General features: G+C 41.1%; 1 protein-coding gene across 2 annotated transcripts in view; it reads right to left on the reverse strand.

Moving 5' to 3' along the window:
• Positions 1-20,653, reverse strand: part of C8H1orf21 (chromosome 8 C1orf21 homolog) — a 224,190-nt gene that overhangs the window by 199,186 nt on the left and 4,351 nt on the right. The window contains exon 2 of one of the 2 annotated variants that reach the window (XM_045026474.1): positions 20,121-20,214. The exons of the other annotated variant lie outside the window; for it this stretch is intronic. The gene's annotated coding sequence lies outside the window, so the exon portion shown is untranslated. The remainder of the gene's footprint in view (positions 1-20,120; positions 20,215-20,653) is intronic. 2 annotated transcript variants of the gene reach the window in all.

Below are 20,653 nucleotides of genomic sequence, written 5' to 3' on the forward strand. Positions count from 1 at the left end.
TCAGGTACAAAGATAAACAAACACTTTTTGGTTTGAGCTTATATTAAACTCCCCTGTTAAAACAAACCATTTGCAGCTCTGATCACGGGAAGCATTGTCAGGAATGGGACAGAAACTGGATACTTTCCCATTTGCAGCACTTGAAAGTGGGGAGAGTTCAGAGTTTGGGTTTATTACACTTGGCCCCATTTCCCCCTCTCCAAACTCCCTCTCTCTCCTTTCTCTGCTGATAACAAATACATTAATAGAACACATTAGTCTCAAAATTCTAGAATAATTGCAGAGGATTCTTTGATAGCAAAGCCTCTGCATGGCTAGTGACAGTTCTCATCAATGAAAAAGATTTTTTTTTTTAAAAATCCTACCAAGGATCATCATGCTTTAAGAAAATTTTAAGATTTTCAGTCTCTTAATCACTTCGGCTTCAATTCAGCAAAGCATGTAAACGTGTGCTTAAGTCCCACTGACTTCAAGGCTTAAAGTTAAGCATATGCTTAAGTGCTTTGCTGCAATAGGCCAAACTGACAACCCAAGACAGCCTAAACTACAGGCTCACCAGCTGCGTATCCATGTAATCAGCTCACAATTTAGGACTGGAAGTTGTATGTGTTTATTTAATTAAAAAGCAAGTCAGGTCACCTTCAAATATGTTTGGCATCATCATCATTCAACATAATATGCCATATTCTAGACTTGTGTTTTTTCCAGGAAATTATGATTAGACCTTCAGTTTTCCAGTAAAATAATTACATTTGGCAGGCATTTTTCAGCACTGGTTTTGAATCCAAAAACAAAACAAAATCAAATCAAACATTACTATACTTTTCTGTGAAATTTACATGTTCCATACCATAAATCAATTTTTTAAGAAGTATTTTCTTTTCGAGGACTAGTTTAACTTACTGTGAAAGCTACATGAAAAAATTTGTTAACCACTAGGCCACATGATTCCTTTCATAAGAAAAGCAGTGAAGACCTAAAGATCTACTACAAAAATATGCTGCAAAAACTATTATGTATTGTGACATCCAGTCATGAGAAAAACTGCTCATAATAACTAGCAGTGGACATGGTTAGAAATAACCAGATATTCATCGAGGTCACAGAATGACTCCCATTGTCTTCCTTGGGAGAAGGATTGGTCCCCAAGAGATTCTTTCACACAAACCTGTAGACACAGTGGTTGGGAAGGTAAAGAGAAGGGACTCTGCTGCTTCCAGACCAGGAACAGGACATCCTTAGTGATAAGACGATGTTTTGCAGCTGCCTTCAACCTACAACACTCACTTTTCTCTAACCCCCTCTACTGGCTCTCATACCTCCTCTGCACAACATGATGAAAGTTGCAGGGGAGAGAAGAGATGAAGGTATCACTGTCCCCTCAGGCTGAAAGGGACAGAGTTGTGAGGGAGAGTGGGTCTCTCATCCCCATGCCATAATTACCTCTCTGGACTATAGAAATGTGAAAAAGGCTTTTCTGAACTCTTTAGCTTTCCTCCTAGAATGCATGTACTCACTCCATTTTCACATGGATCCTATATATGCTTAGTTCTCCAATGAAATAGTTATACTTTTTCAAACTATGGTATAGATTTCTGAGAAGAATCGGTTTTGTTGTTGAAACCTAGGGCTCAGTCCTGCAAGCTTTACCAGATAATGAACAGACTTACTAATGTGAATACTCCCATTTACTTAAATGAAACTACACACTTTAGCAAGCCCAACAGCCAGAAGTGTTTGCAGGATTGGGCACCTTGTTTTTTTCCAAGGCAATATACGCAGAATTTGTGCTTTACCCTGAATCTTCCCATGTTGCTTCAGACGACACTCTATGTATCAGTTTGTAGGTGTTTAGAAGATCAGTACCAGTCTCCTGTTGCAAGTTAGAACAGAAACATACCAAGTAGTGGTTTCAGCTTGTGAGTAGAATTTTGAAGGTTTGTAACCAGCTGAGCCTGAGCACACAATTCTGAAGTTTTGTAGTAAGTCTCTATGCTTTTTTGGCATACAAACCATGGGAGCACCATAGCCTATTATTCCCTAAATGATTTCTGAATTCTCAGGCTTCCACAACACAGGTACTCATGTTTTCATGGGGCTCTCCTGTGCTGGAAACAAACCAAAAAGGCTAGCCACATTAGTGATGCTAATTCTCAAACACTGAATAGGCCTACAGCTGTCAGCTTACCTTGGCAGCATTACTAGGAAACTTCCTTTACATGGAGGGATTCTCTTATTGCACTCTCTTCCCATGAAAACAATGAGGAGTCTGGTGGCACCTTAAAGACCAATAGATTAAATGGGCATAAGCTTTCGTGGGTAAAATACTCACTTCTTCAGGTGCAAAAACCAACAGACAGACACCTTCACAACTGACTTTTCCCCTGCCCACATTTTCTTTTAGTGGAAATCTGAAGCCAGATTATTAAGCCATCAATTGTTTCAGTTCCCCGAGAGTCTCAACAGGCACTGATAATATGCAGCATCTTCCTCATCTGCCTTCTTTGGCCGACTCTCCCTTTAATGCACCCACACAGTATGGTGGTGGTGGTGAGTGAACATATGCCCAAGTAGCTTAGTCACTTGAAGAATTTAAACTGGGTTTTCTCTGAGTATGAAGAGCCAGAGGATGCCCTTTGACCCATCTTTTAAGAACAAGCACTGTATCAACAGCAAATGATATATTGCAGAAGGAGTTACAGCCTGTGTTGAGTCAACACTATGCTACAGTGTCATGAAATAGAGCTGTGTTGGCTGCAATGCACACACCAGGAAGAAGGGCATTAGGATGTTGATGAATCAAGTAGCATAGGATATAAAACCCATACTGAGGGTTGTAAAATCAAGAAGGCAGTAATTCAATGCCATTTTCCCCCCAAATCCACATTTGGCTAACTTTTGTCCAAATTTCTGTACACAGCTACATTTTTCCAGCAATACTGATTATAAAAACTATGCACAAAGACTGCTCCTTCAACCTGTGAAGTAACCAGAAAAATCTTTGTGGGGAAAGAGAGAGGAAGTTTTCATCTGAAGAAGTATATCTTGTATGAAATTATTCCTTCCATGAAACTTTTGGGAAGCTTTGATGATCCTGATCATCATCTTTTCTTTATACAATTCAGATATTTTCACAATATATTAGATCATTAGCCTAGACCATGCAATGCAGAATGGTTCCATAGAGCACATTTGCCACTGTTTTGTCCAGTCTTTTGTAATACTTATAACTTAAAGGGGTTGCCATCCTCCATTTCCTAGAGAAGTCTATTTAATAATTTCATTGTTCTCATCATGCCTATACAATTTGCAAACTCATCAGTCCTAGTGCTCTTTCTACTCTAATGTATTATGGTTTATGGGCTCTGAAAACAGGTTCTAGACACAAATCATAAAGAGAGAGAATACTTTAAAAAGAAAAAGTATGTCAGTACTGGTTTCAGCCTCATTCACCTCTGACTTATTTTTCAGCAAGCAATACTTCAATCAGAGAAATGTTTCTTTTCTGTCATCACCCACCACTTCTAAATTACAAACACTCTTTGGTTATTCTCATTCCTTGATCTTGTACCTGTCACTATCTTCTGGGGATGAAGGGTTGGAGTGAGGGGAAAAGGAAGATGGAGCCATTTCAGAATGCTTATTTCAGAAAGCAAAATATTTAACAGATGTACTAAAAGTCTGACCTTTAAATTTCAGGTCAGGCAGCCATTAAACCTAAATACATCAAAAAGCAAAAGCTGAAGTTCTAACAACAACTGCTCCTAAATTCTGCATTAATGACCCTGTCAACAGTCTTTGGTGAAATGGATGACAGAATGACACTAGAAGGGAGAAAAAAAAATCAACAAGCTGTGTTTTTCCTCTTTAAATAAGACATGCAATGTGGAATTGGAACAGAAAAGGAGCAAACTTCAATTTGCCATTAACAACAGAAGAGTTTTAAAAACTCTTCAAGTGCTACAATTGAGTTTCAAAGCTACCTAAGGGACTTAGATGCTTAATTCTCGTTAAAATTCATGGGAATTGGGCACCCAATTCTCGTAAGTGGCTTTGAAGTCTCAGCCTATCTGATCAGATTTTTTCCATGTACAGATACAGAGTCAGGAGACAGATGGATACATCGTAATTGAGATGACTCACTGTTGAAACAACAAAATAAACTCTGATAAAATGCTATGTAGTGCTTAACATTCTTTGGTTCCTTGTTCTGGTATCTTGCTAGACCCAGCAAATCCTAATCCCATATAAATTAAGTAGCTATTTTCTTAGACAAGGAAATAAATCATAAAATGTTAAAGTACTTATGGTTTAACCAAAGTTTGCCCTTTCATTTTGTCTCAAGTCTCCAACCCGTCCCCGCCCTCCTTCGCACCAATGCGGACAAACAAGAGAAACAGAAATGAATACCCACTAAAATGAGACAATTACTGCCACTAAAACACAAACAGAGACCTTCAGAAATTCAAATTACATGAGAAAGTAGGAGTGCACACATGGAAATGTTGACATTACTATTATTCATTTCCACAGATCACCCCAGACCCTGCATAAAATGATGTCTAACTAGATACAGGTTGCTAAGTTTAGAGTGGTTTTGAATTTTAAAATGCTTGGCAGCAGTCTTCCCACTGTTGCTTTGATTTCACTAAAAGCCAATTAGCACACGTAGAACCTCCACCATCCTTTTTGTTTTTAAGTGAGCAAGAAGCAGATATTTAGTACCCATTCCAAATATAATGAAGCCAGTAGAGATAAAGACAAAGCCTTGTGCCCAGGATGGTCGTGATCTGACATGCACCTTGCCCATCTACTTCTCTCACATTTTTTTGAAGTAGTTTATGTGAACACATTTTTGCTTTTGTTTTTTTCAAGATGCACCAGTAATCATTTCAATCCAATTTAATTTGCATATGAACTTGTTACTAACTCAAAATTATAAAAGCAGAAGGTACTACGAGGTGTCAATGTTCTCTATTTTCTTCTGGCATCCAGAAAAGGAGGGGTCAGAGTTAGTAGCCCTGACTGCCACTGATATGTCGATGACTACAACTACTTGTGTGAATGGGCTGAATTCTTGGAAGGAGGATGTTGCATTTCTGATCTCTCTCTCAGACTGTTGGTTTAGGAGGTCAACCCACATGCAAGTTATCTCCTCAGTGAAAGAAAAGGAGAATTCTAGAAAGGAAGGATAATATTGTGGTTAAGACACTACACTGGAACTCAGCAGACTTGTGTTCACTTTCTGGCTCTGACCATGTGATCTAGGGCAGGTCATTCAATCTTCATTTCATTTTCCTACTACTTTTTCTTCCTTCCACCCTTTGCCTCATTTATTTTGATTGAAAGCTATTCAGCATTTGTAGCAAGAGGCATGAGGAAGGGCATAGGAAATCTGGTTGCTGGTCCTGAAAACTCTTGTGGATGCTTTCAATTAGTTTCATTTTTATTTAAAGCAAAGGTATATCTTTGTGCAACAGGATTATGAGTAAAAGCGACACAGCTTTGTAAAGAACAGCTGCAAAACTAACTACAGCAGCAGTCAGTAGAAGATGTGCCAAATATTTACTGACATCTCAACAGGATTACAGGCCAAAAAACTGACACTTGTGTATCCACGGGTAAGCACCTAAATTAAGTTGGCCTGATATTCATGGGAGTGGAAAGATGGTGGTATACCATTTTTATATGATTGTATTTTTTTTTGTTTACATATTGCATATCAATACTGAAGATACATGTGATACTGTCTTTTTGTATGTTGATAAAAATTACTGTATATTTCCATTACAATTTCCCAAATATGGTCACTGTTAAAAATTCATACTGAGGAAAGATATATTTTATCACCTCGGCATATCTTACATTTGTATTTATTTTTTATTATGTATTTTTACTACATTCATCATAAAAATCAATAAAAAGATTTAATTCAAATCCCCCAAGTCAGTTTCCTTAACTTATGGAACATGTTGTCAATATGAAACTATCCGGAAAGTGCATATAAAACTGCAGATTCATTACAAATCTACAATTCTATTCAAGCACTATAGTAATGCCAACTCAGACACACATGAGCATAAGAGACAGAACCTAAAACCTTCAGCTCCAAAACATGCCTCTGTCACATAAGCTGAAAGGGAAGCTGCAGTGGCTGTGGTAGTATTAAAACTTAGTGAAAGCCATAAGTGGGTGACATTCACGTACAATAAGCAGGTGTGTAATTGTTCTATCCAGTAGAAGGCAATGATAAACATGCTCACTCCAGTCCATTTCAGCAGGATTAGCTGGTTTCCCATATTACCAGCCGTTTATGTTTAAAAGGCTTGAAATTTATACTGTACAGTACTGTGATAAGGAGGGAAGAATAAAGCATGAAAATGAAACTTGTGCAGGCCAGGGTAGGTGGGTGGGTGGGGAGTGGAAGCACCTGTCTGCATTTTATGGGGAAGGGTGGAGGGGGAGGAAATCTGAAAAAAAAGTTATTTGCAATCTTCAGAAAATAATGTATAACCTTATTTTACACTTCATTTTTACTGTAGTTTTTTTTTATTTTTTAGACTGTTTTAAGCATGAGAAAAAGTTACGAACTTTCCAAATAAATAAAAGTTGAATAAAACAAAGTGTTAAATGTATAAACATGACAATGACATTTCACTCTAGCAAGCATTCATGTGCCATGTTAGCTGAACACTAACTAACATCCAAGGAGCAGACAAACACATACACAGCCCAGGATACTTTTTAAAAGGGATACAGTCTTGAGGACTAAAATTTGCCTGTCCTTTTGAGACTGCAAGTATATAAACACACCCTTCGCATTCATGAAACTGGCGCACTGAAAAATGTCATTAGTAGCTTCAGGCTTTAGGCCTCAGACTAGGCCTCTGATACAAGAGTTTATGTTTCAGGGCCTCATCTTACTACAAAAAATACCATAAGAAGTTTTAAAAGAGAGGTAAAACCTATGCAGCATTCTAGAAGATATATATAACAGAGAAAATAATGATACTTCATACTTTCCCCTGTAGATCTCAAAGCATGTTACTGGGACCAATTTTTTTCATTAATGACCTTGGCACAAAAAGGGAGAGTGTGCTAATAAAACCTGCAGATGACACAAAGTTGGGAGGTCCATAGAAAGGAGGACCAGAATATCATACAAGAAGATTTGGGTCACCTTAAAAACAAGAGTAAAAGAAATGGGATGAAATCTAATAGTCCCTAAATGCATGACCTTGCACTAACAACAAGAATTTTTGCTCTAAGCTGGGGATGTATCAGAGGAAGCAAAGAGAAGGAGCAAGACCTGGGCACATTGGTAAATCTCAGAATGACTATGAACCGCCAAGGTGATGTAGTCAAGAAAAAAGGCTAATGCAATTCTAGGACACATCAGGAGAGGTATTTCCAGGAGAGATAGGGAAGTGTTATAACCATTATAAAAGGCACTGGTGAGACCTCATCTGGAATTCTGTGTGCAATTCTGGTCTCCCATGTTTAAGGAAGATGAATTCAAATTGGAATAGGTGGAAAGAACAGCTACGAGGATGATCAGAGGAATGGAGAATCTACCCTATCAGAGGAGAGTTAAGGAGCCTGGCTTGTTTAGTCTAACAAAACAAAAGGATGAGAAGAGAGATGATTGTTCTCTATAAAAACATCAGATGGATAACCGCAAGGAAGGGAGAAAAGTTATTTAAATTAAGGGCCAATGTTGGCACAAAACAAATGGATATAAATTGGCCATCAATAAGTTAAGGCTTGAAATTAGACAAAGGTTACTAACCCTCAGAGGAGTGAAGTTCTGGAACACCCTTTTACGGGAAGTAGTAGCGGCAAAAAAACTAACTTAAAACTTGTTTTAAGACTGCTTGATAAGTTTATGGCGGGGGTAGTATGATGAGATTGCCTATTGGCCTGGAGCAGCGAACCACGGCCAGTGGGAGCCGCAATCGGCTGAACCTGCGGACGCGGCAGATAAACAAATCAGCCCAGTCTGCCAGGGCTTTCCCTGCCCAAGCAGCGGAACAAGTTTGGGAACCACTGGTCTAGATGATTGTCCCTTTTGGCCTCAAAGACTGCAAGTCTACGAGATGGATATGCATTATTAATGCCATTTCACAGACTGGGAAATCAAGTGCAGAGAAGTTAAGTGACACAGCATGTCAGTGGTAGAGCTGGGAATACCACCTGGGTCTCTTGACTCCCAATTCTGCGTTGTTCTCTGCTGGGAAGGAAAACTATTTTTTTAAAGATGCAATTTTTAACCTGCCAGTGCCCTTCTTATTTTCCTTTATCAATATTATTTATTACTCCATTAGGCACACATGGCAATGGACAGGCAAATGGATAAATGAAGAGAAGACCCCATTCTCAAAGAGTTTGCAGTCTGATGCCATCATCCTTTAATTTGTTCCATGAAGGCAGATTCTGTGTCCACTGGTCTCCCAGTGCCTTGTATAATGGTAATAACACTTCCCTAGCTCTACCGGAAATACCTCGCCTGATGCCTCCTAGGATTGCACTGGCCTTTTTCTCAACCACATCACATTGACTTTAATGGGTGCCCAACCATGCAGAACGATGAACTAAGGGCTTTGTTCATGTGAGTATTGCTATTTCAATCAATGGGCCTACTTGCACGAGTATGGCAAATTAGGATTTGGCCTTAAATTAGACAACAGAGAACATCAAGGCAGCATGGACCTAGTGGGGCTGCGAATCAGGAGACCTAGGTTCTATTCCCAGCTGAGCCATTGATCTACTTTGAGACCTTGGGCATCACTTAATCTCTGTGCCTCTCTCCCCCCAAACACTCTTTTGTTTGTGTTGTCTATTTAGATTGTAAACTCTTTAGAGCAGGAATTGTTTCTTACTAGGCACTGGTAGAGTGCCTAACACAATGGAGTTCTGATCTCTGTTGGGGTTTCAATGCACTCCTGTAATATAATTAATAATAGAGAGAGGGATTGGGGATGGGGGCCGAGAATCCAGGGAAAGTAATGGAAAGGCCAAGGGATAAAAAGTCTCATCATATGGAAAGTTATTATTCTGAGCCACAAGGAAGATAATCTAAGAAGGTTTTTATATGTAACAAACATTCTTAATTTAATATTCAGCATGGTGTGCCATATGGATATATCATGAAAAAAACTGTTTTCTTGCATTTTGTTGCACTTTAGATTTAACAGTACTTTTAAAATTACACTCTCAGGTTCACAGATCCAAAATGTTACACTTTTTCCTCTTGCATTTGCTACTTCTGTATGTATATTTCACACAGACACACATACCCCTTTCAAAAAAAAATTCCTAAGTGCTTCGACAACAGTCTAGGGTACCAAGCCCTATTACAGCCAGGGGCGGCTCTACAAATTTGGCCACCCCAAGCAGTCATGCGCGGGAGGCGCCCCCGAGCCGCGGGAGCAGCAGACCTCCCGCGGGCATGACTGCGGAGGGTCCGCTGGTCGCACGCTGGGCTGGACCTCCCGCAGCTGCGGGCGGTTTGCTGGTCCGGTGGCTCCGGTTGAGCTGCCGCAGTCATGCCTGCGGGAGGTCCAGCCGAGCCGCGGGACCAGCGAACCGTCCGCAGTCATGCCTGCGGCAGGTCCGCTGCTCCCGGGGCTCCGGTGGACCTCCCGCAGGCATGACTGCGGCAGGTCCGCCGGCCCAGCCTGCCGCCCCCCCCGGGAAAGGGCCGCCCTAGGCGGGTGCTTGCCCCGCTGGGCTCTGGAGCCGGCCCTGATTACAGCAGACACAGTGCCTTGCCCGCACCACAGCTCCCTGGCCTGCAAGACAGCTCTTGTTCTTTGATGCCCTGACAGTATTTCAGATACTGCTCCAGTCAGATGTGCCAAGACAGGCTGCAAGATACCAATACTGCTAACATACACATCAGTAACTTTACTCACAAGTAGCTCCACTGAAATCATGACAGTAAAGTTACTCACATATAAAGTGTTCACAGGATCAGGTCTCAAGGTCTTATATCACAGTCAACACTGCTGTATCATCTGCACGCCTTCTTTCACACAGCCCCGTTCCACATTTACATCCCTCTTAAAGACTCATTTCTGCCAAACTGCTTGTAGTGAATAAAGTTGACTTGTACTTGCATTGCATACAATTTGCCTCTTGTTCCTGTTCCGCTCCTCCTAACCCCTATCTACTTGCCTGTCTTTAGATTGCAACCTTCTTGGAGCAGGAAACCATCTTCCATGAGCATTTGGAAAGTGTCTACCCACACATAGCAAGCAGGCACTATGGTAAAATAAAAATAATCTAAGCATCTAAGGGAAGAATACCAGACAGAAGAAGAGAGAGGAAACAAACACTGGGGAACAAATGAAGAATGAAGACAAGAGAACAGAGAGGAAACATAGCTCCAGCATGATATAAATGGAATATTAATGTTTCAGAGACTTGAAAAGTAGACAGAACAAGAATCAATAGGATACCATGTTGAACAAAAACACTGCAGTTCACAGTTGGAACATTTACAATCTTTTTAATTTTGATTCTTAACCTATAAGGATTATGGAAAACCCCTGTCCTACACTGAGTTTTTGATTTTCCTTCTCTTCTTCCTGGCTCAAAATCAATCATATTGCCCATTAATTGGGTATGAGAGCTGCCCTCATTACTCCCTGGGCAGATTGCTACTTTGATGCTCTCTTTTGGAAAGGAAAAAAAAAGGGCACAAGCCAGTGGATATTCCTAATATAATTAGTATTAGTTGTAGTATTTATATAGCACCAAAATATGCTAGGTACTTTACAGACAGAGTAAAACAAGTCCCTCACCCAGAGAACTCCAGGAAAAGAAGGAAGCATTTTATCTTTATTATTTTAAATATCTGCCTTTCCTCCCTCACCTTTAAATTAACTCTTAACTACGTTGTGTGATATCCATGTAAGCCACACCTGTCTGCCGATATACAAACCTTATCCTTTCATTTTTATCAGTATTTTCTAGTTTTGTTTTTTGACACCACATTTTCTCTTTAGATCTCACCTATTCATTCACCACCTCATAGCACCTATCAACTGTTTAACACTTTACTTGTTGACCAACAGCTAACCCAATACCTTCCCTTCTCATTTAATAAGCTCACAACCAGCTACGCCCACCCTCTGCCTTACTACACTGCAACCTGCCTCTCAAATCCCTTTGCACACTGCCAACCCCTGGGGCCAGCTTGGTAAAGATGGGGTGGCTGTAGCTGCTCCATCATCAATCCTTGCTCAAGGGTGGAGGAATAGTTAGCTGTTCTGGTCCACATGATAGTGCTGGGAGAATACCTTTCAGGAGGCCTGATGCCCACAACATTTTGTTCTGCTGAGCACCCTGCTGGCTTACCGTCCCCAACCACAGCTCTGAATCCCTTCTCCCATGGGGCAGCAGGGAAACACATCAACTCCCCTCCCTCGCTAATCTAAATGGTGTGGGCTCCTGCCCATACTGTGGAATGAGGTAGGGGTATGACAGCAGGTCTGGAGCCATTATGTCAGGTACCACAACCCACATGGGAGCATATGAACACCTACACCACCTGAACAGCATGCCCACAAGACTGAGGGGAAGTATTTTTGGTAAAGAAACATATTTTCCCCCTTCTAAGATATTGTTATAGAACAGGTTTTTTTAAAAAAGGCTTTTAAAGCTATAGCAAATCCCTCAAGCACCCCTTTTAATATACAATTAGGGTTACTCAAAATTATTGTTTTTCCAAATTGCCTTTAAACATAAGGAAGTCAAATCCCAGGCCTATTAACCTCAGTGACAAAGCTGCCACTGACTTCAGCAGCACCAGAATCTGGCTCCAAGGTATCCATTCAAACACAGGAACACAGACGGTAGAACCAAATTTGCATTGATAATTACATAGCTTGTTTACATAAAACTAGATTAACACACCCATAATACTGTATCCAAGACAAGACAAATTAACAGGAATTGCTTGTTTGTGGTTGTTAACAATAAAAACCTACGATCAATCAGCTTTGTCTTCACCAGGCCATGACAGGGACAGAGTGGCTGTGAGCAACATTATTAGTAAACTCCACCGGACACGCTGAGTCCTGGGGTTGCATTTTAGGTATTTATACTTACTACACTGTGACACATAACACATACACATAAATTATTCAGTGAAATAGGTTAGGGTTGGGGGGGAAGGAGAGGAGTCACAGAACATTCTTCCAAAATTTGGATGCATTTTAAATGAAAGCAAATTTGCTGCTTCAGCAGAATTACGCTGCCAGGGTTTATTCTGACAAAGGAGTTTAGAAAGCCTTGACATCATCACTGTAAAACACTCAGGCAGCTTAGATTAAGATGGGGATCCAGAACTGGACTGAAAACTAAATTAATACTTTCTTCTCAGAACTTCTTTCAACAAGCTAGATGCTGTAAAATTACTACTAAGCAGAGCTGGCCAAAAAATGAAAAAATCATTCTATGGAAAATTCTGAAGTATTTTTTCTCAAAAAAGTTTCTAAATTGGCCTGTTTTTCAAAAAAAAAATTGCAAAATATTTTAACATTTTTGTCACGAACATCTAAAACATTATCAAAACTGTGATAGGTTCTTTATTCAAAACCCAATTTTGATAAAACAAACTTTTTCACTTACCAAAACACTGGTTTTGGGGTGACAAAAAATTTCTATATACATTTACATAAAGAATTCTATTAAGAGAGTCATTTTTTGCAAAAAATTTTTAAAAAGGCCATTTTCCAATTTTTCATTCAAAAATTTTCAACTAGCTGTACCGCTAGAGACCATTCTAGATTTGCTCTTCTATGTTCACCAACCAGTCACGCTGCTCTGTACAAGTTATTTTTAAACGGATGACCAGAACAATGTTTTTACAGTAGAATGATTTTTAAAGTATCTTTCTTATTGTTTTCCAAAATATTTCTGCTATATTTGTAAGTATCATGTTTTTCCTTCTATTTTTTCCCTCCCTACCATATGATTCTAAGCTATTTCAGTCTTACCTCATTTCCTTTTCCTTTTTTGCTTGCTCTTCCTACTCTACTTTCTCCTCCCTTCCCCTCCAAATTCACTTTGTAAAATTGTATTCCTCCTTAGTATTTCTGGTATAGATCTAACACAATGTCAGTTGGTGTACAGGATAAACAACAGAAGGACTGTTAAAGATAGCTGCATGCAGCATAACTGGAGATTACATAACAGTAAGTAAAGGAAAAGACAAAAAATGTAGAACCCCAGATGGCCACCATATTCCTTTTTTATTCCTCCACCATAACCCACTCATATAACTCCCATTAACATTACTGTAATGGGAATTCTACAGCAACAAAGGGAGAAATTATTCTCCTCTATCACAGCAGTGACTGGCATAAAGGAAAACTGCACCTGTTAGAGCCTCAATTTTGTAAATATACATATGCTTAATTTTAAGCACACTGTTACTCCAGAGGAAATTCTGCGCCACTGCGCATGCGCAGAATTTATTTCCCCCATAGATTTCTTTGCTTCCCCACAGAAAAATGATTTTCTGACAGGGAAGCAAAGAGAAGCCACAAGAGCGGTCATGCGACCCCCCACCAGCAGTATGTTTTGGGTGCCCAAGGCAGGCGGCAGAGAGGCAAATCACTGTGGGGCAGGGGCTGGGGCTGGGACTGGGGAAGACCCAGCTGGTGGCTCCTACTCTGCACCACCTCAGCTGCTAGTCCCAGCTGGGTTTGGGAGGATGGGACTTCCTCTTCCCCTGCACAGCATCCAGGGCAGGTCAGACCCACCCCCAGATTTCTCCCCAGGCTTCAGGAAGATCTGAAAATTCCACTCCTCCCCCACTTCCTGCACCCATTGCTCCTCAGCTGCAGGGTGAGGGATCACTGTACAGGGAGATGCTCCCCCATCCGCCCAACCCCCGTGCATCCAGACCCCCTCATACCCAGACCTTCCCACCGAGCCTCACCCCTTCCCGCCAGCATCCAGAACCGCCCCCTTCCAAGCCCCACTCCCCTGCACCTGGACCACCCTGACGAGTCACCCACAGCCAGCTCTCCACCCCACCGAGCTCCAACCAACTGCACCTGGATCCCCACCCCACTGCGCCCCACTCCACCAGCATCAGGACCCCTCCCACTGAACCCTCCATACCCAGACCCGCCTGCCAAACTCTACTCCCACACACACCCCCAGACACCCCGCCCTGTTGCTGAGCTCCAACCACCTTCACCTGGACCCCCCTGCAGAGTCCCATTACTGTTGCACCCAGACCCCCTGCCCCCAACAAACCCTTGGGCATCCAGATTCCCTCGCACCTGGATTTGCCACTAAGCTGCCCACACCCAGATTGCCCCACACAGAACCCTCTCAACCCACACTTGGATCCCCCCACACTAAGCCCCTCCATACTTGGATCCTGCTGGGCTGAGCCTGCGTGCCCACACCTGGTGCATCCGACACAGAGGGGCAGGACCCTGGAATGTTTCTGGGGCAAACCCAGTCCTTGCACTATCTCATGGTTGGGTGCAGCCTCACCACTGAGTCTGTGTCCGAGGGGAGCTGCAGAGTGATCTCCTACCTCTGTGCAGCCAGTGGCCTGTGCTCCCCAATGCCATGCTAGAGTCTCCACATTTATTTGACAAATAAAATTTGCAGAATTTTTAATTTTTTGGCACAGAATACCCTCAGGAGCAGCACATGTGTTTGCAGAGTCAAGACAGACTGCTAATTCCCATTTGTGCCCTATCATATACCCTAAACCTTTTTACAGAGAGGGGAAGAGAGGGAGAGGAGATAATACATTTGTTCAACAAATATCTGCCATTCTCCAATTAACCTTCAATAGTCATGGGGAGCCCAGAGTTCCTTCTCCCTAGCCTCCAAGCTGAACAAATAGACTGTAATCAATCTTTTCTCTAGATTATCAACCTATGAATTTATTGTCTCCCAAAATGATCCAAGGCTACGTTAGACACTAAGGGCCAAATCCTGCAAACCTTGCTAAGGCAAAATGTCCACTGACTCAACAAGAGCTTTGCCTGAGGACTATATTGTGCCTTGGCCTGGACAAAGGACTGAGGATCCTCTCGTGTAGCCTTTCATGGACCACCTGGTTTTAGGTCAAGTCACACAGGAGTGAGCCGGGCTATTCATCTGTTTACTCCCTTCATACAGCAGGTGGGTGAGGAGTCATCCAGGAGGGGCAGAGAATGGGCAAAGCCTTAGTTCCACTCCTTTAACTACTCTGGTCAGAGCAGATGAGCCAGCATGGCATAGGTAATAATTTACTGCTACTACAGACCAGGAATAAATTACTAGCTCCCAGAAGCAAAGAGGAAATTGGAGGAGTGTCTCTGAATCATCATGCCTCCTGACGTTATTCCTGGGTGGTACAGTGCACGTTCTATTTCTTGCCCAGAGTTGTGCCTAAGATCCACAATAAGGTCTGAGCCAAATCCTACAGTTGTATTCACGGCTGAAATATTTTATTTACTCTGAACAAGAGCTTGTGTATGTTCCTGAACTATGCTAAGTGTAACTGTCCTTTGAATTATTTGATTAACTGATGAGTCTATTTAACGACAAGAGTTACATAGCCTATGCAATGTTTTCTGACTTCTACAGAAGCTAGTAATTTGCAGCTGGTAGAATCACTGTGCACGGACACCCACTCTTAATGGACAACAACACACATTATGTCAATTAATAATTGGAAAGCATTGTTATCTGTGTTACCTTAAACTCAAGATCCTTTACAAATAGTAGAAATTTAACATCACAAGCCACCTCCTGAAAAACTGTGAACCTCATCAATTGTTGTAAGGAGTGAGTCCACAATACTCCCAACAGTTACCCATAAGCAAATTGAAATAATATTGATAACTAGCCACACTCTACGGAATAAGGCTTGGCAAGATGTAAACCTTGGAAAGTCAACCTCACCCTGGACCACTGCTGAATAGGCAGTTTCCTGCTTTGTGAAATCATCCACAGAATAAGATGTGCAGCCCACTTCCCCAGTCATCTGCCCTTCAACTTTTTAATCACACCAGCAACAAATATCTACGCCTGTCTGCCCTGGTGCCAAACTGTCTTGATTCATCCACTCCCTGTACCTAGTGACAAGCTCCTAGCCTCCCAACCCCCTTTATAATTACAACTTCCTTTCTTCCCACTAGCCACATACACACACAAGTCCATTGCCTATATGTTCTATCTAGGTATTTAAATTAACCTGGGGTATCTGAGCACCTGTTGAGGATCAGCAGGGGCACAGAGCCTATATCAAGACTAACAAGGACTCCAGTGGCACGTTAAAGACTAACAGATTGCCACCGGACTCCTTGTTGTTTTTGTGGATACAGACTAACACAGCTACCCCCTGATACTTGACACTATATCAAGACTGGTTTTGGAACCATAATTGAGAATTTCCTTACATTTACGTGATGAAGGCTGGGATTTCCAAAGGGATTTAGGAAAGCTAGGTGACCAAATTCCATTGCAAGTCAATTGAGATTGGGTGCTTAATTCCCTGATGCAATTTTTAAAACCCCAGCCTAAATTCACAGATGTGCATGCAAGTGAATTTAACTTCACAGGAGAGGAATACATTCTCAACTTTAATTGTGCATTAAAGTTCTTGCTGTTTTTAAACTTGAGGAATATTACCCTCTATGGGCAGGATACATCCTTGTGACAGTGTTTTGAGTCTGTCAAATGTTACAGTTACAGGAAGTATACACCAAATTCGTCATCTGTCATCGAGAGAAAAAATCATAATCTACCCATTAGTCATGTGTCAGTCTTCACTGCTCTGTGACACTGACAGAGTATGACCGTTCACATTAGTTGCAACAGATTCACTCCCTGTTGCTGATGTCTTCACCCAGTGCTGTACCATGGTCGTCTGCTAGAGCAAGCTATTCCAGAACACTCAGACTGACTGTTTCGCTTTTAAAAGCTTTCTGAGGATATTTCTCCAGACTCAAACATGATGATTTGAGGCAGGAATCTGAAGCTTCCAGGATGGGATGGGGGAATAGGGAAGGACTATCACGACACGAACATCATTCCAAGTAAACCACTTTACTTAGAGTGAGAAAGGAAAACTCCCCAAACATCAATTTGAGGGTTACTTAGTTTATCCCCTAAAGAATTTGAAACACAAAGAGAAAGATGGGATGCACCCAAAAATCAGGAAGAGCTTTTTATCTTGAAGATCTCACTCTTTCGACACAACTGAGACAGAGGGGATGCAGTTTGAGCTATTAGGTTTTTTGAATACTGGAAAAACAATGCTTTTGAACTACTTGTTCATTGGGAGATTTTCAGGTTGGTTTCAGTAGCACTAGAGTCAACTTTGATTTATAGGTACCCACACCCAGAGGCTATGCAATAAACTAAAAATACATGTTGTAAGAAACAGGCAACATGCACAATTCGATCCCAGAGTGGAAACAAAGCCTGAAGGGAAAAAAATAATGCCGATAATACAAAAAAATTCCCCTAAAACTATGACAAGTCCTGAGCCTACCACTAAAGAATACACCTTAATGTACTTTCATGATAATTGAGGGGGTGAGATTGCCATAGCTTCATGCCTGAACAAGGAAGGCCCTATACTTCATCTACTCAACATGATCTCTTTTGGAAGACTCATAGCTCCAATTTGCCATTTGAGACTGCCACAGAAATAAAGAATCACATAAGAGAAAGCTGGTCCCAGCTGCTATTATGGATGCCAGAGTCTGACGAATCTCCAATATCCACCAGACCTCAGCTACTGAGCTGTGCCTATCTACCAAGAGCAGTGTCAATGGAGGAGAAAGAACACCGCCCTCAAGAATAGCACCGAGAGCTCTCCTGAGTCATTTGATTCCACTCAAAACCACAACACAAACTAAGGGTCGCTGTCCATTCCTACTTCACAGGACTACATGGAACTGAAGATGTCCACACACCCAAATCTACTTCCAACATAAGACTGAGCCATGGCAAACTTTGCTGGCACATCAATGCTGTACAGCACCTGTACTTACGCTAACAGGCAGGTAAACACCAGATCCTACTGGGGTATCATCAGAAGGGAGAAGAAGCCTAGCTTGTTCCCCTAATGGATATCAAGGATGGAGTGGCTGTTCAGCAAACCTTCAGGACATTTACATTCGTCTTATTTTACCCAAATTTCACCCATCTGCATTTTCTCCATTACTTTTATAGGTAGAGGTATCCAAAAAGTCACTATCTGATATTTAGAACTTTTTCTAGCTGTTCATAGCAGTTAAAAGAAATTCTTATTATAGAAGAGTGAACTATGACAGGCACAAATCCCCACCGGCTACACATCAACTTTCACATACCATCTAGAAGCACTGGAATCACTGCAAAGGCTGATGCTCCCATGAGAAAGGCAGGAAGGATGCTCTGCTTCTTTCCTCTATCTCACTACTCAGTGTCCTTACATGTGCACACCCCCCAAATCCTGATTAGTGAGCAAGTCTAAAATTCAGATGCCTGTTTGCCAAACATGCATCACTACTAAGAATTCAAAAATTGTTTTCATTTTATTATAAGGGACTTGGACGGAGGCCGGGGTAGAAACCCAAGAATGAAAGTCCATGAGTTAAGGCCCTCCCCACTGATTTTCAGTGCACAGATCTGGAAAATTTGGGTAAATTTTCCCATTTATTTATACAGCATAAGTTGTCCAGAATCTTTTTATATTCTGATGCATAGTTGGAATATAGTTATACCTCATTTACTGGAATCGAGTGAATGAGGCTATGGTATTTATGTCATGTTTACAGATATGTTAAAGGGCTAAAATGCTGGTTAGTAGCAAAGTGGTTCTGGCTCCTAACACTATTTTGGAAAAGTGCCCACTCATATGTACAGATCCTGCAGCATTTTGCCCATTAAATATATACTTCATAAACCTCAGCGCTCTACACCTCAATCCTGGAATTTTTTATTACTTCTTGTAATTGATGGAATAAATGATAGGCGGCAGCCAAACCTAAGACTGCTCACAGTAAGACATCAGAGGTCCTGATGTCTTCTATGCTCTCTGAGGACTTTTTCCAATATATTATTTGTTTTACAGGAGAATCTGGAGTCACCCACCAAGAACAGGGCCCCATTCTGCTAGGTACTGTACAGAACACATAGTAGGAGATAATCCCTGCCACAAAGAGCTTACAATTGAAACAAATAAGGGAGACAAAGGTGGGAGGGGAAACAGAGGCACAGAGAGGTGCAGTGACTTTTCCAAGGTCACATAGCAGATCAGTAGCCAAAATGGGATTAGAACCCACATCTCCTTACTTCTACTCCACTGCCCCATCCACTGGACCATGCTGCCTCCTCATCAGGCCATCAATATTCAGGTGAAACTATTTTGTAGCATCTTATCTTTATTCCGGAATTACTTTTCCTTAAGGAGAACTACACTAGGCACACATGAGATAACAGATGCTGTTGGATTATTATTCTGTTTTACTGGAATCCATTAGATTTTAACCATGTTTATGTATCATTTCATCTGGCATCATTAATTAAGCTTCCCTACTTTAATAACAAAGTAGAATATGCTTGCCCAAGCCTGGAAAATGCCTCTCACTTTAAATGTAATTTTAAGGAATTGCCACACACATTTGGGAAGCAGCAATACTTTAAAGCACAGTCATTAAGAAGTTTCGGGAGAAGGGGTGTTAAGTCATCCTATACAACTACTGCAGTTGGCACCAATTCCAAAGTCTAATTTAAACATTCTCTGTCACCCAAGTGACCACTAAGACTCGCACAGTACTCTTCAATCATCAATAGGGAAACCTCTTCAGTGGAAATTCTTCAAACCACAATTCCAAGGAATTGTTTTCAGAGGAATGTGGAATGTAAAATGAAATTTAGTAAGCTACACATCTTCTCAGTATGATTTGAACATTAAGTTGAAACCTAAGCCAAAGAATAATTTCAGGCACCATGCTGTTGGTTTTATTTGAAGGATGCTCTCCTTATTTGATTCTATGGTTCTTAACACAAAGCTCCTTAATGCAACTTTTCAATTCCATTCCCCACCCTCCTCAGACATACATCGCTCAAGATGTTACACCAGATACCTTACTAAAACATACCTTGGCAGAAACTTCAAACAAAAACTGGTCAAGTCCCTCTTTGGCATACAGCAGTTCTTGTGTACGCTGGTTTTCGGTAAAAACCCACTGAAATCTATGTACAGGAGAAACATGTTGCTATAGAAAACTCATTCCTTTATTTTTAGCGTTTGTACCTTTTCACTGAATAAAATAAGCCACGTACAATGCCTGTAATTGAGTGTATCTTTGGTATTTGATTGTAAGTGTAGTGAAGAAAATACTGTAGTACAAGTACTGTATATCAAAGTGACTAAGTTAGCTTTTTTACATAAACGCTAAGGCTTGTAATTTTCTGTCCAAGATATATCACTAAGTATTGTACTACTGATCATATTACTGCTCTGTATAGAGATAAGAGGGAAAGTATTCTCCCAGCCCTCCGATACCACAGTGACAGGCACTTAAACTAGAAAGACAGAGTTTTGTACAGCAAATGAGATTGTAACACATTTTTAAGACAGCAAAACAAGAAAAATACTATGTTAGTATAATACAGTTGACACAGATCCACA

Source organism: Mauremys mutica, chromosome 8 (genome assembly GCF_020497125.1).
Source record: "Mauremys mutica isolate MM-2020 ecotype Southern chromosome 8, ASM2049712v1, whole genome shotgun sequence".
Lineage (NCBI taxonomy): Eukaryota > Metazoa > Chordata > Testudines > Geoemydidae > Mauremys > Mauremys mutica.